General features: G+C 41.8%; 1 pseudogene; it reads right to left on the bottom strand.

Annotated features, from left to right (window-relative positions):
* Positions 1–1,271: 1,271 nt before the first annotated feature.
* LOC137894666 (uncharacterized) lies at positions 1,272–11,862 on the bottom strand (annotated as a pseudogene).
* Positions 11,863–14,611: the final 2,749 nt, after the last annotated feature.

The raw sequence follows: 14,611 nt of genomic DNA, 5'->3' as shown, positions 1-14,611 counted from the left end.
AGGCCATTCTAGGTGCGCTGCCCTCGTACATCTGCTCCAAGTTTGTGCCTGTTCGTAGTTCCTACAACCTCAGGTCCAGCAGTTGGCTTCTTTTCGAGGTGCCACCTGTCCGGACTCGGACTGGAAAAAAGTCTCTATTTTAGCCCTCGGTCTTGGAACGAGCTACGGATGCAGCTCAAGTTGGTTGTAATGCAGGACAATTAGTGTGTTCGTTTGTTAGAATATTTAAACATCATGTAGTGAAAAGTTATTACTGGTTAGTAAACACATGCTGTTACAACTCGGCCTAGGTGAACCGGATCGTAAAGGACAGTACGCAGGTTGATACACAAGCTGTTTTATTTTAAAGCAACAATATAAACGGCTTGGAAAAACAACACAACACGCACTCGAAAAGGGAGGTGGCATTTACAAGGGCATTGTACGCTGAGATGTCCAACACGTCACAGAATATCACCAGTGGCCAGGGTACACAGCAAAATCGTCGGTGTTAAATTAACACTGAGAGAGTTAAATCTAACACCAGGAAAGTGTCTATATGCGTCCACTCGTTTCAGTGTTAAAGTAACACTTATGAAAGTGTTAATTATTTTACACCTTCACAGTGTCATTGCAACACTAAAGTGAGTTAGAAATAACACTACACTGGTGTCAGGGTTAGAACAATAACACTGCAAAACTGCACTTGTGTAAATGTGCCAACACTAATGATTGTTAAATAATTAACACTTGAGGGAGTAGAATGCTGACCAACCAATGCCCCCTCCAGCTACCCCTGGTAACAACATACACCCCTTACCTACAATTACAAAAAAGACAATTACTTGCAAAATATACACATTTTTTAATTGCAAGGTACATTATTCCATAATAGACACATTCAGCATGGAGTTATATATATAATTACAGTATGGCACAATGTACATATGGTCGTCAACAACTAAACATTGTACAGTGGTTTCAGCAACTCCAGAGGCTTGGACTTGAGCAATAATAGAGCTGCACATGTCTAGGATTTTCCTTTTTCCAACTGGACTGTGTATCGGCAGTCACGGGAGGATCAACATTTACTGGATGTGACACAGAAGGTCCAACATTAGCTAAAGGCTCAAACTCAAAATTGCTCACAGGATGAGAATCAGCATCATCATGCGCTCTTAGCAAGTGCCGCTTGTAACCAGAGTATGTGCAAAAAAACAAAAGAACATCCAGGCTCTCCACAGTTAAAACGCAAAGACTTTCCTGGGTACAAACCATGCTGAAACGTCATGTGTCTAAATAAGAGTGAACAACTCGTGTGGGGTACCTTGCAAACGTAACAGATGAACATTGGTGAATACAGTCAAAAGATCTCCTCCTCCTCAATCGGTGCCGTGACGAATTCTTGCCCTAAATTTCCTTGACACGAGGACTCTCCTTCACGCTGCCAACATCAATGCCATACACGGTGGTCTGGATGAATGTGTAGAAGTTGCACAGTGCCTCATCATAGGACACTGCAAAAGCAAAATGTGCCTTGAAGAGCTCATCGAAGGCAGCAACTCCAGTCTGTGTTGCACAGGGAATCATCTTTTGGTCCAGAACGACGTAGAAATTCTGGATGCTGTTCTTTCTCTCTCCGACACACAGAAGAAAGGGTTGAGCAGAGCCAGTTTCCTTAAAGGCATCCATGCTCCTCCCCACCTGAGGGGGAGAAAAGAGAAATTAATCAATGAAATCCAATTCAATTAAATGTACACATATTTCAATAAAGACGAAACTGCTTCTGTGTTGAAAAACCAATATCTCAATCATCATGCACCAAATAATTTGACATCTAAAGTTAAATCGAGTTGAATGTACATACACATGAATTTAATGAGGCGGTCCGCAGCATCTGATGTGCTTTTCTTCGAGGACTTCTTGCCCTTGGATGTTGGAGGTAACAGGTGTAGGAGCAAGAGGATGGCAGCCGTCTCACAGTCCCATCCTTGAAGGGGAGAATGAACACAGCAATTACTTTAAATTTACAGATGATACATTCATAATTAAGATGAATTATTACAAATTGCATGTAAATACATTTCATACAATTAACGGCTCTGGACCAATTACACATTATGCAGACTTACCATAGTCATCAGACTCCTGTTGTGCAGACAAAAGAAGCTCATCGCTATGTGCACTTTGAGGTAGATTTTTGCGATCTGCAATGACCCTTGGTTTGAAGAATGTTGGCCATTTGGCAAGGAATTTACCAGACACTTCTTCACCAAAGAGCATTGTGAAGTCTTGTTCAATCTGAAAGAGAATACACGACATTGAGACTAAATTCTCATAAAGCAACCACAGAGTAGTCAAAAATCAACTTGATGTCTTACCAAGCCTGATGTATCTTGGAAAAAGATCAAGGATAGTGGAGGCTGTGGCTGGATCTTTAACCACATTCTGTCTGTACTGAAATGTTGCCTGCATTTTATCTTTGACGAGAGCCATGTCAGATGAGTACTTCATGAGTGACACAGCTTCCTTACATTCATCACCTGACAGCTGTCTCGCAGTGGAATGCATCGTACGCCGAGTCTTGGGGCCACCTTGACAAGTGATCAAAAGTCAGGACATTGAGCACTCAATAACTAACAGGTACATAACATAAGAATTAAGCAAATGGCCACCTTGAAAAGTGGACTTGGATTCTTTGATCTGTTGAGCTGAGTTGCGTTGGACAGTTTTCAGCCTCCATGCCACGTAACCGGATCCACTCTGCTGATCATAGAAATGTTCCTGTCAAAAACAAAAAGGTTAATATGTTAGCTATAGTTATTTAAGGATAAGCACCAATACTGTGCAGATCCATGACACATTCAATGTCAATACTTACATAGCCTCTCTTTGAATCAGGGTCCTTCAAGTTTGGAAACAAGGTTGTAATGCCAAGTGCATACATAATGCGAACATTAACTGGAGGAACCCTCCTGAAACAATACAGATGCATAATCAAACTGTCACTCTCCAAAACCGAATGATTCATTCAAATAAGAACGGAAAACTTGCATAATTAACAGCATTTTTGTTAACTAATGTGCGTAATAACCTACCCATGAGACTCTACCATATCTGCCACAAGTATGTTCACCATCTTTCTTCTTGTACCATCAGAAAGGCAGTTTGTTTTCTCATATTCTTTTAATATTTATTCACCGCCTGGCTTTGAATGCAGAGCTGCTTTGACAATCTGAAAACAGATGTGTTATTTTAACACATTGCAACTTGAGCATATGAAAGTAACTTTCAAATTCAGAGATTGTGATTTTTTCACAAAATGTCAACCATTGGCAGCATCAGTTGAAGTACATTAAACCCTAGTACAAAGATAACTTGCATCTCTTGCAATGTTGCCGTCAAGGGGTCCTTCAATCAACAGTCTTTTCCAAGCTTTTGTAGATGCGAGTGACAGTTGAGTCTGAACCTGATGATGACCCTTGGGATGCATGTGATGACAACTTTGATGAGAATGAGTCCTCTGAGGAGTCTCCAACACTGTTACCTATTAACACATAATATTGTATTGCATAAATCAGCGTGCAAACTGAATAGCAGAGCTGCTATGAATTCCATTACAATATTGATATCCGGTTTTTTACCAGTGCCTTCTTCAGTGACAGCCTTGAAAGACATCTGTGATGACTTCAAAAGTTCATCAAAGATATCTGAATCCACTTCTATCCCAGCAGAATCCCTCAGGATCAAGGCAGTAAATGCTGGCAAGTTGAATTTCGCCAACACTTAAATAGGACAGAACCTCACTTAGGGTCATGACATAAAATTATTTTACATTGGACATACAGTGAACAGTGAAAAGCATGAATTAACATGAAACTTAAATTACCTCCTTGTAGAAATTGGGAGCAATTGTACACATCGTCTGTCTGTGGCACCCTGACCCACTTGCTCACTTCCTTAAACTCAACGGGACCCAGCATCACTAAAGAAATGGCAAGAACGGTGTTCAACACACATCAAATGATGACAATAAGCTCCCTCTGAACTCCCGCGAGATTGTGATGCGAAGCAGCGACCCCAGAATAAGTCTCACGAGATATTATTCGTACCCGGGCGGGCCGCAAGGTTCTGCTGTGGGCGCGAATAAAATTAGATGATTTGTCGCCATACCTTTTGACGCAAAGCAGTCCAAATATTGCAAATACACCGAAATAAAAGTTTCTTGAAAGCTACCACACTGTCGATAGTTGACATGACTCTGACAACTGTAAACATTTAAATTACCGGTCTCCTCTTTTCCCTGCCGTCCGACACGGTTCGCTGTGGTCTCTCGTTTACAGGGTCTGCCCGCAGAGGTTATAAACTTTAGCAGTTGCATGAAAGATTAAAGAACAGCTTTTCGGACGGGGGTATGGGTTGGCAATGCTATATTAGCTAACTTCGAGGAACATCGACAAACACGTTTAGAAAATAGGACATGACTCTCGGTTTAGTTCGTATACAATTAATTTAACACTTACTGATGTTACATGTCCCAATATCCATCTTTAAACTTGACGGGGGAAACTTACCGCGCACACGGAGAGAAAATGGCGACCGTCTGCTGATCTGGAAGATTCTTTGTGGGCGCGGTCAAGGTAACACTGGAGTGTGTTGTGTTCTATGCTTTCGCCAGAAGATGGCGCATGTACTCGGATGCTCAGAAATAGGGACGGCAGAAGAAGAGAGAGGACAGAATAAGTAGGAGAGAAGAAGAAGGTAGCGTGGATGTTCGAGCGATGTACTGAAGTTGTGATAAGGACGTGCTGATAAAGTTGAGTGGTTGGAACTACTACTGTCTCCTCATTTCCAAACAACACCACAGAGTGTGAGAATTTTTAGCACTCCAGGTGGACACTGACACTTTTTGGAAATTACACATTTTGACATTGATTTGAATCAATGACGTGTTAAAATAACACTAACCCCACTTATTTTTACGTGACACTGAGAAATTAACACTGTCAATTTTGCTGTGTAGAGTCCTCCATTTGCAGCTGTAGGGTGTCGCCAGCTTGTCCATGTTGTCTACCCCTCCTTTCGTGGCATTATAATTGTCGGGGTAATTCCCTGACACACTGTAAGAAATAATTAAACGCACACAAAATGAATCAGGCAGACAAACGTTGATACTTTACCGGTAAGGTGGACCTTGCTCGCCCAGCAGCTGCGACCAAGAGACCTCTCCCGGGCCCTCACAGACCTTTTATTAACACCGTCAAAGTAGGTGGTTCCCAAGTATTTAAATAGATCCCTACCCCCTTCGATGAAACTAAAGACAAAGGGAATTTTTCCTATGGGAAAACCTCGTGGCTTCCTCCATCTTTACAGTTTTACAATGAAAATACAACACTAACTCTAACATTTCCCTCCTGGAATTTTCATTTCACATGGCCTAATACTTATACTGTAACATCCTTATCTCTATGGTTACTACAAAACATTAGGTGTTAACTAAACATGCTTCAAACACTATACTAGAACTAAACTATCAGAAAACAATGATAAAAAAGAATCAGTACAATCAAAATCAATACCTGAGTTATTACATTCATAACCGGAGTTCTTACAATCATACCTGAATCAGGGCGGAAAGCGAAAAACCCGTATTTGCAGACTTCTTTCAAACGGGAAAATTCTTTCCGAACCCAGCTGCATCTGCGATTATCTTTAAAGACACCTAACTCAGGATATGAAACACTCTCATGGTTATATCTTGATACACATTTCAAACATCATATTCATCTTCATCTTCGACTTCTCTTGTAGCTAACAATACAGCATACTCCTCTCGCATTGCTACGTTAAAAGCTTCACACTTTTCAGTCATCATTACATTTGTCATAGCATTTACCATCCTCGTTACCATTGCTCTCAAACAGGGAAGAATACAAACGGAAAAAACAAAGAATAAAATCAATACAAAAATGAATGGCATCAAAATTTTTAACAGAACACTTTTCCATGATCCGGGTGTTAGCCATTCAAATGGGTCGAATCCTTTATTTACAAAGTCCTGACTCTGAGCATTACGGATGTTCTTCATGGTTTGGATAGCTTCAGCAATTACCTGTCCGTCACCAGCATTATCAGGAATGTAAGTGCAGCACGAGTCGTTTAACAAAGCACAAACTCCTCCTTGTGCTGCGGTCATTAAGTCAAGAACCATCCTGTTTTGCAAAACCATCAGACGCACGCTGTTCATCTCCTCATCATTAGCTTCCCAAGCTTTAATGCTGGCATTTATAAATAGTCCAATCCTGTAATCCATTGTTTCTACTCTTAACATTATCTTTCCTACCCCTAAATTTGGAAAAAGTGAAAGGATTAGTTTGTTGCTGGTGCTCCACAGTTTAAACTCGTCTGGAACATTTGAACCCCCAATTGAATCGTGCGATGTCACAGCCGGTACAGAGAATGCTCTTCTCTTCCGACTTTTAGAATTAAAAGCTGAGATTACATAAGTGTGATCATATACACTTACAGGTGCACAAACACCTCCCCAGTCTGCTGGGAGCTGTAGGTACAACTTATGTCCACAAAGCCAATAATATCCATCTATAGCATAGGTGTTTCTATTGTACGGGTGGGCGTTACCAAAACTATCTGAACAATTTTTTTACTGTTTTATTCCATGGACATGAGCTTAGATCAAACTCTGAACCACAACTTTTAACTGACATTGCGACCTCTCCTCAACTTAAATGTATTAACAACGTTACAACCCACAGGAATGTACACTTTGTTACATTGCTGTGGGTTCAACATCCCCATTTTACCAGTACCATTGCTAGCATAACATTCTGGAAATGTCATGTCTTTAGGAACTTCAGCATAGAGTGCGATGGTTTTGGTACAGTTTAGTCTGTTGAATTTATAAAAACTTCCACAAGCTGGTCTTACTTCTACAGGATTACCGTCAGCGTCGTTGTCGTACAATCCTGTAAAATACATTCTTCCACTAATAGTGAATTCAACTACACATTCTGAAGTACGGTGATCAAGGGACTTCACTTCCAATCTCTGATGACTAGAAGAGGCAGGCATTTTTGTGCATACATAGCAGTTTGTTCTGTTATTGGCAGTTGCAATCAGTGTGGCATGACGGTACCAAGTATTGGTCAAATACACATTCGAAATTTCCCAATCCCCATGTATTACCTCACGATGTTCTTCTGACACAAATCTCTTTACCATCGGTCTGATGACAGCTCCATCGGATGCTCTCTCCCACCAAAGGAATGGAAGAACAATCGTACACATTACACTGAGGAATATGAAAACTGTTCTTGGTGTGAGACCATTCTGGTTCCACATGGTCTTTGGTGGTTGTTCTTGTTTGTTGTCCATTGACAATGTCATATTTCCGTCCTTTGGAGAGTCTTCACCTAAAAGTGTCACCAAACAATGTACCTGTCCTTTGCTTGCACTGTGTGTGCCGATAGCAACGTTTTCTGAAGCTCCACCCCTTTGTCAGTCAGACTTCCCCTCTGCGTCTCTGGATAAGTCTGGTAAGGGTCGTTGCTTTTTACAGTGCGAAAGATGGATCCAGGAGGAACGTTCCTGGACCTTCACAGCAGTTGGTGTCGTCAGCAAGACTTGGTATGGTCCTTCCCACCTCGGGCTGGACCACGCTTTCCTTTTGATGACCTTCAAGAAGACCCAGTCGCCGACACGAACTTTGGCCTGGCCCTCCTGTTGAGACAAAGTAGAATCCGGCAGCTCATTTGCTCTCTGGACATCTTTCTGCATGAGCATCCGCCTCATGTAACCAGCCAGTGTTGTTTCCTCATCGCATGGTTGTAACAATTCAAAATGTGGCATTTTGAATGATCTCCCATGGATGATTTCAAATGGTGTCAAACCTGTTTCTGCATTTGGCATAATTCTCATATACAGTTTGACCAAATCAATGCATTGTGTCCATGGCCTTCTCGTTTCTTCCATGCATTTTCTCAACCTTGTCTTAACCGTGCCATTTGTTCTTTCCACCAGTCCTGCACTCTGTGGGTGATACGCGCAATGATTTTTCAATCTGATTTGCAGGTGTTGTGCCATCTTTGTTATTACCTGGTTCACAAAATGGCTACCGTTATCACTATAAATGACCTGTGGAATGCCATGTGTTGGAATAATGTCCTTACAAATTGCTTTAGCTACTGTGATAGCATCTGGTGATTTAGCCGGATAAATCTCCACCCATTTGGAAAATGCATCAACAATCACCAAAGCATATTTGCAACCCTCACTCTTCGTCAGTTCTATGAAATCCATGTGGATTGTTTGGAAAGGATATTCTGGTGTAGGGAATCTCCCCCTTCTGGGTCGAAAATTCCCTTGAGGATTGTGCCGTGCACATATTTCACATGCTAAGCAAATGTTTTTTGAGTAATTATTGAAACCGTATGTGGTGAAATATTGGTTCACCAGGTTTACCATCCCTCCTTTTGAGACATGTGTAACGCCATGACTCAATATTGCTGCCCATCTGTAAAGTGATTTCGGAAGAATAGGTTTATTTTCAGGTGACATAAATATTTCTTCAATAATTTTTGCCCCTTTATTTTCCCACAATTTTTGTTCAGTCTTTGGCGCCGTGGATTGCATATCAACAAGAATGATTTTATCAATTACCTCATCATCCAAAAGACACTGATCCTCAGGAAACATTTTTAATGCTGCTTGTTTAGCCGCTTTGTCAGCTAACCTGTTTCCTGCAGACACGGGATCCGTTCCTGTGGTGTGGGCTGCACATTTACATACAGCCACTGCTTTTGGTAACTGAATTACTTTTAACAGCTGATTTAAAAGATCAGAATGTGTCACCGGTTTTCCCATTGCAGTTTTCATACCTCTATTCTGCCAATGCTGCGCAAACACATGTAAAGAAGCAAATGCATATTGTGAGTCTGTGTAAATTGTCACTCTTTTATTTTTGAACATTTTGCATGCTTCAATCAACGCCGTCAATTCTGCTGCTTGAGCAGAATAATGTTTAGGTAATGGTTCAGCTTTCAATACCTTGGTTTGTGAAACAATAGCATAGCCAGTTGCATTCGTCCCATCTGGATTTTTCTTTGATGAACCATCTACATAGACTATTTCTGAGTCTGATATGGGTTCATTTTTCAAATCTGACCTTGGCAAGACTGTGTGCTGAGTTTCCTCAACACAGTCATGTTTTTCTCCATCCTCCTCAGTCGGCATCAATGTTGCTGGATTTAACACTGTACAACGTTTTACTTCCAAATTGGGTTGTGAAAGTAACACATTTAAACACATCAGATGTCTTGCTGGAGACAGAAATGACATTTTTGTTTGTAAAAGCAAGATTGAAACAGAGTGAGGAACAAGGAGTGTCAGATCATGAAACAACACCACCTCAGCAGATGATTGTACTGCCATTGCAGCTGCTATTGCTGCACGAACACAAACGGGTGTAGCTGCTGCTACCGCGTCGAGTTTTGTGGAATAAAAAGCAACTGGTCTCAACTTATCCCCATGTTTTTGCGAAAGCACTGATGCCATGTACCTGTCTTTACAATCTACAGTTTGTACAAAAGGTTTGTCATAGTCTGGAAGAGCCAGCACTGACGTTCCCACTAAACACTGTTTCAAATTGCAAAATTACTCCTCAGCGTCTTTTGTCCACTTTATTTTGTCAGTCATCGTCATCGGTGTACCATAAATCAATTCTTGCAGCAAAGCTGATCTTTCTGCATAGTTTGGAACCCAGGCTCTGCAATAATTACAAAGACCTAAAAAAGACATCATCTGTTTTTTTGTCAAAGGTTTTGGCGCTGACAAAATGGCTGCTTTCCTGTCGCTATTTATGCGTCTTCCTTGTGCGGATAAAATGTGACCTAAATAGGACACTTGTTCTGCACAGATCTGTAGCTTTTTAGGATTTACCTTGTTACCTGTTTCGGCCAAATATTGCAATAATGCAATGGTGTCAATTCTACACTGCTCTTCTGTCTCCGACGCTAAAAGAATGTCATCTACATAGACGAGAATTTGTGAACCTTTAGGTGGAACAAAAGATGCAAGGCGGTTTCTTATAGCTTGTGAAAAAATTGTTGGACTTTCACAATAACCCTGAGGTAAACGTGTGTAGGTGTACCTCTTTCCTTCAAAAGTGAATGCAAACCAAAATTGACTGTCTTTATGAATTGGAATTGAAAAGAATGCATTACTCAAATCCACTACAGTGAAAACCTTCGCTTTTGGGTTTAAATCATTCAGCAATGTGTGTGGATCTGGAACTACTGGTGCTCTTTGAATCACTACTGCATTTACTGCTTGCAAATCTTGTACCATCCGCCAGCCGGTGGATGGTGGTGCCTTTCTCACTGGAAAAATAGGCGTGTTACATGGTGAATCAGGACACTCGACTAACACTCCAGACTTAAGTAATTCTTTAATTACTGGTCTAATTCCTTCAATCGCATCCGGTTTAAGAGGATATTGCTTTCTACATGGTCTGTATTCTGTTTTTGGTCTAATAACAACAGGTTGGCTATTTTTTAAAAGTCCTACATCTGTTGGACTCTTTGTCCACAAAGTGGATGGCAATGTTTTTAGCAACGCTTCACTGTCCTCTGATAACAGTGCTAGTCATTCAGATTCTTGTTCCATGAGATGGACAGTAGGGGTCGCCCTTGCTATCCATCCCAGGTTGAATTTCCACCATTTTGTGGAAGGACTGAAAAGAGATCCATCACCTTGTTTTTTCCAATCTTTAACGCTTGCTGCTCTGGTTGCCAGATTACCCAAATCATTCCATTCTATCATGGTTGTTTTTGCTAATGATATGTGTGGAACTTGCCACTGTGTCATCAAATTGTTTGCCTCTGAACCTAAAGTAACCAAGGCAAAAGCAGTGGATCTCTTGTCAGTGACCAATTCAGAAAGAATCATCGACTGCGGACCAAGTTTATTGAACACTTCATCATATTTTGGATCTGTGCCTGGAGTGTCTTTATTTCTTAATGTCACATGTAAATCCTCTGTGGTCATTACATTTTGTTCATCAGATAAGAGAGTTGTAGCTTTTTGTAGCAAAGCATCTGTTTTAGCCAGTGAATTTGAATTCAAATCTAGAGTCCAGTGATAATGAACACTGTACAAACAGGTCACTGGGATCCTCCAAAAGCAACACTTTCATCATCCCATTACAACCCGGTGCCACAGCTAGCCGCATAGCCCACATTTCCTCTCTGCCTAACAGATTAAAAGGACAGTTAGATGCTAAAACTACAGTGGTTGTTGTTTTGATTCCTGTCTCAGGATCCTGTAGTAACAATGGTTGTGACATAAATTGTTTTTCAATTTGCCCGTTTGCTGATCTGACCTGAATCACGTCGCGTGATGTTTTAACTCCAGGAACTGATTGTTTTAAAACTGTGTTGCAGGCACCTGTATCACACAGAAACACGACAGGTTTTCCCTTTACAAAGAGAGTCACTACTGGTTTATCTTGCGTCTCAGAAATCATGAGATGTTCCAAATTAAGAATTAATTCACCGTCTGTTTCATCCGTTGTTTCATGTGTGAGTGCAGCTGGCTGCGAGACCTCCTGCTTTTCTTTTGGACTGGCTAGTCATGCTGAAAAGTTCCTTCTATCCTATCTTCTTCCATTACATTCCTTTGCAATATGTCCTCTTCGGTTGCAGTTCCAGCACTTGCTGTCTTCTGGATTTCTTTCTCTCCAACTTGCTTCTCGTCCATCTTGTCTCCGACCTCTTCCACGACTGCGCCCTCGTCCTCGGCCTCGTCTGTCGTGTCCTCCAAAATAACACACTTCCTCTGCTTCCACATCAAGTTCTTGCCAGAACACATCATTCTTCTCTCTTGTCTTCTTCTTGTTGACAGTCACTTTTTCAGCATGAATAGCCCAAGTCATGAACTGACTTATAGTTTGAGTCGCCGTCCCTACATTATTTTTTGTTAACCAGTGTCCGATTTCTGCTTTGCAATTCTGGAGAATAGCATTTTTTAGCTGCTGTTGAAACGGTCCCTGCTCATTATTATCATTGTTAAGGCCACTATTCTGAGCAAAAACCTTTTCCATTCTCTAACGGAAATCTTCCATAGATTCATCATCTTTTTGTTTAGTTTGATTTATCACGCCGTGAACTGCTCTCTTATTTGATTTTCTAGAATCCGAATTCGCTGTTGTAGCTCATGGCTTCTAGCTGGTAATGGCTGTCCATCATCAGTGGGATCCCAATTTCCTCTAACCTTGTGCCAATCTTTTCCCAGGGCTGCCATGAAAGATTGTTGCACCTCAATGCCATTAAGCCAATATGACTCTTCGATTTGACGCATTCCCTTCAAGAATCCTTCAGCGTCTTCTTTCGGAGAGGGGATGCCTTCTACAGCTTTTTTTACATCTGTTGTGGTCCATGTTCTATAGACTCTCATTATTCTATCACCAGGATTATGTCCATCCCATGCTGGATTGGGCACTTCTATAAGTGGGTGCAAATCAAACATTGCCTTTATTCTATCTCCCTCATCTTCCTCATCTTCTCCGGATTCCCTTTTAAAGTTACACAGCTGCTCTCTCTTAGATTTTTCATTTGAACGCAGATCATACCTGTTTTGCTGTTTAATCTGGTCCTGCCCTTCCTCATTTATTTGTTTATATATAGGCGGGGGAGTTGACCGTCCCCCCGCAGCTCCTTCAAATGGCGGCGACGAAGCCTGCAGTCTTCGCCTCGCCCCTCCCTCATTATCTTCCTGACGAACATAATTTATGTCTTTTTGGTCTTCACCTTTTTTTTTGTTTTTTGATTTTACCAACCCTTCTCTTCTGTTAAGCGCCTCAGTAATCCACAATTCTAAGTGGTGCAAACCTTCAACTTCCTCCCTCTCTGGATCATTTTTAGTTCTAACCTTCATGCGAACTTGCATCTCCCTCAACGGTTCTACTTTTAAATGACCAGTGAATCCATAAGTTGCTTTCCAGTGTTTAACATGCTCAGAAGAACCAGGGTAGCGATATTTCATGTATTTTTCATCCCCTGTTGGGATCTGTTGTACATTACCAACAGGCAGCCTAAACATTTTCCCGTTACAAATCCCCATTATGCTAAATACAGAGTGTGGTTGATCAAAATACAAAGTTCTCACGGACCAATATTCAGATTCTGAACAGCAAGCTAGCCAGATGGGGCCTCAAATTCAGCCTTTCACCGGAGCTTTTGCTCAGAACTAAAATTGTTTTCGATGCAATTGATAACCACCTAGATTCCTCATAAGCCAAAACAATATCAATAGCAGATCAGATCAGACAGATGCGCCAATAATGTTCAGACTTCACTCACACAAAACACATATGCACACACATACACCCACGCTACTTGTTGTTACACCCAATGGCCACATCAAAGTTTAGCATCCTACTTCACGGATGGCAAGGTTCATTATTCGTCGTAATAACCTGCAGCCTGCTCTTGGAGCTGACCGAATTCAAGACTCCCTTTAAATTCTACGGCCTTATTAACGATCTTATGATAATAACCGGAAAACAGCCCGTTCTGTGGAACAGACCCAATTTAAAAATCTACACTCGATTTTAAGGCATTACTATCGGTATTGTGATAATAACCTACCCCAGGCACCGCTGAAAACGGAGCCCGCGCGTGCGCCGACGCGCACGCCTCTGTATACAACAAGCACGCTCCGCGCGCGCGACCTAACATGTGCGTTCTCAGCACCAACACACGCACACACACACACAAGTTTGTCTTACCTTTTTTAAAAGGTGCGCAGGATTGCTGTTCGGCCTCGTCAAACCATCCGTCGTCGAACCGAAAGAGGAAGGCTGGCCAGCGAAGAAGTTGCTTCACCGGACTTTAGATTCACTCCGTCGGAGCGCGTGCACGTTCAGTTTCCTCGCCGCGGCCCGAAGACGTCGGTTATATTGAGCTCCGGCACTCCGAAGGACCAAATTATGTCGGGGTAATTCCCTGACACACTGTAAGAAATAATTAAACGCACACAAAATGAATCAGGCAGACAAACGTTGATACTTTACCGGTAAGGTGGACCTTGCTCGCCCAGCAGCTGCGACCAAGAGACCTCTCCCGGGCCCTCACAGACCTTTTATTAACACCGTCAAAGTAGGTGGTTCCCAAGTATTTAAATAGATCCCTACCCCCTTCGATGAAACTAAAGACAAAGGGAATTTTTCCTATAGGAAAACCTCGTGGCTTCCTCCATCTTTACAGTTTTACAATGAAAATACAACACTAACTCTAACAATAATCCATGATGGACTCTGGTTTGTGATGTTCCTGGTCACACATTCTTCCATCCCTGTGCAGTGTACTCATGAGTACCACATTCTTGCCTTTCTTTGGCACACAGGATACCAGGGATGTGTCAGCCGCGTATACAAACTTGGAAGACTCGACAGGCTTGTTCTTTGAAGTCAGCAGTTAAGGTGGGAGCTCTGAACCATTTTTCCTTATTGTTCCGACCATGGTCCACTTCCTCTTCAGGAGCTCCTGTCCCAGTTTGTACGAGGTAAAAAAGATTGTCACGTGTGATGTTGTGTCCCTGAGAAAAGTCGAGGACAACT

The sequence above is a fragment of the Brachionichthys hirsutus genome, chromosome 6, assembly GCF_040956055.1.
Source record: "Brachionichthys hirsutus isolate HB-005 chromosome 6, CSIRO-AGI_Bhir_v1, whole genome shotgun sequence".
NCBI classification, from domain to species: domain Eukaryota; kingdom Metazoa; phylum Chordata; class Actinopteri; order Lophiiformes; family Brachionichthyidae; genus Brachionichthys; species Brachionichthys hirsutus.
The sequence above is the reverse complement of the archived record's forward strand: the minus strand, read 5'-3'. Positions and strand labels throughout refer to the sequence as shown.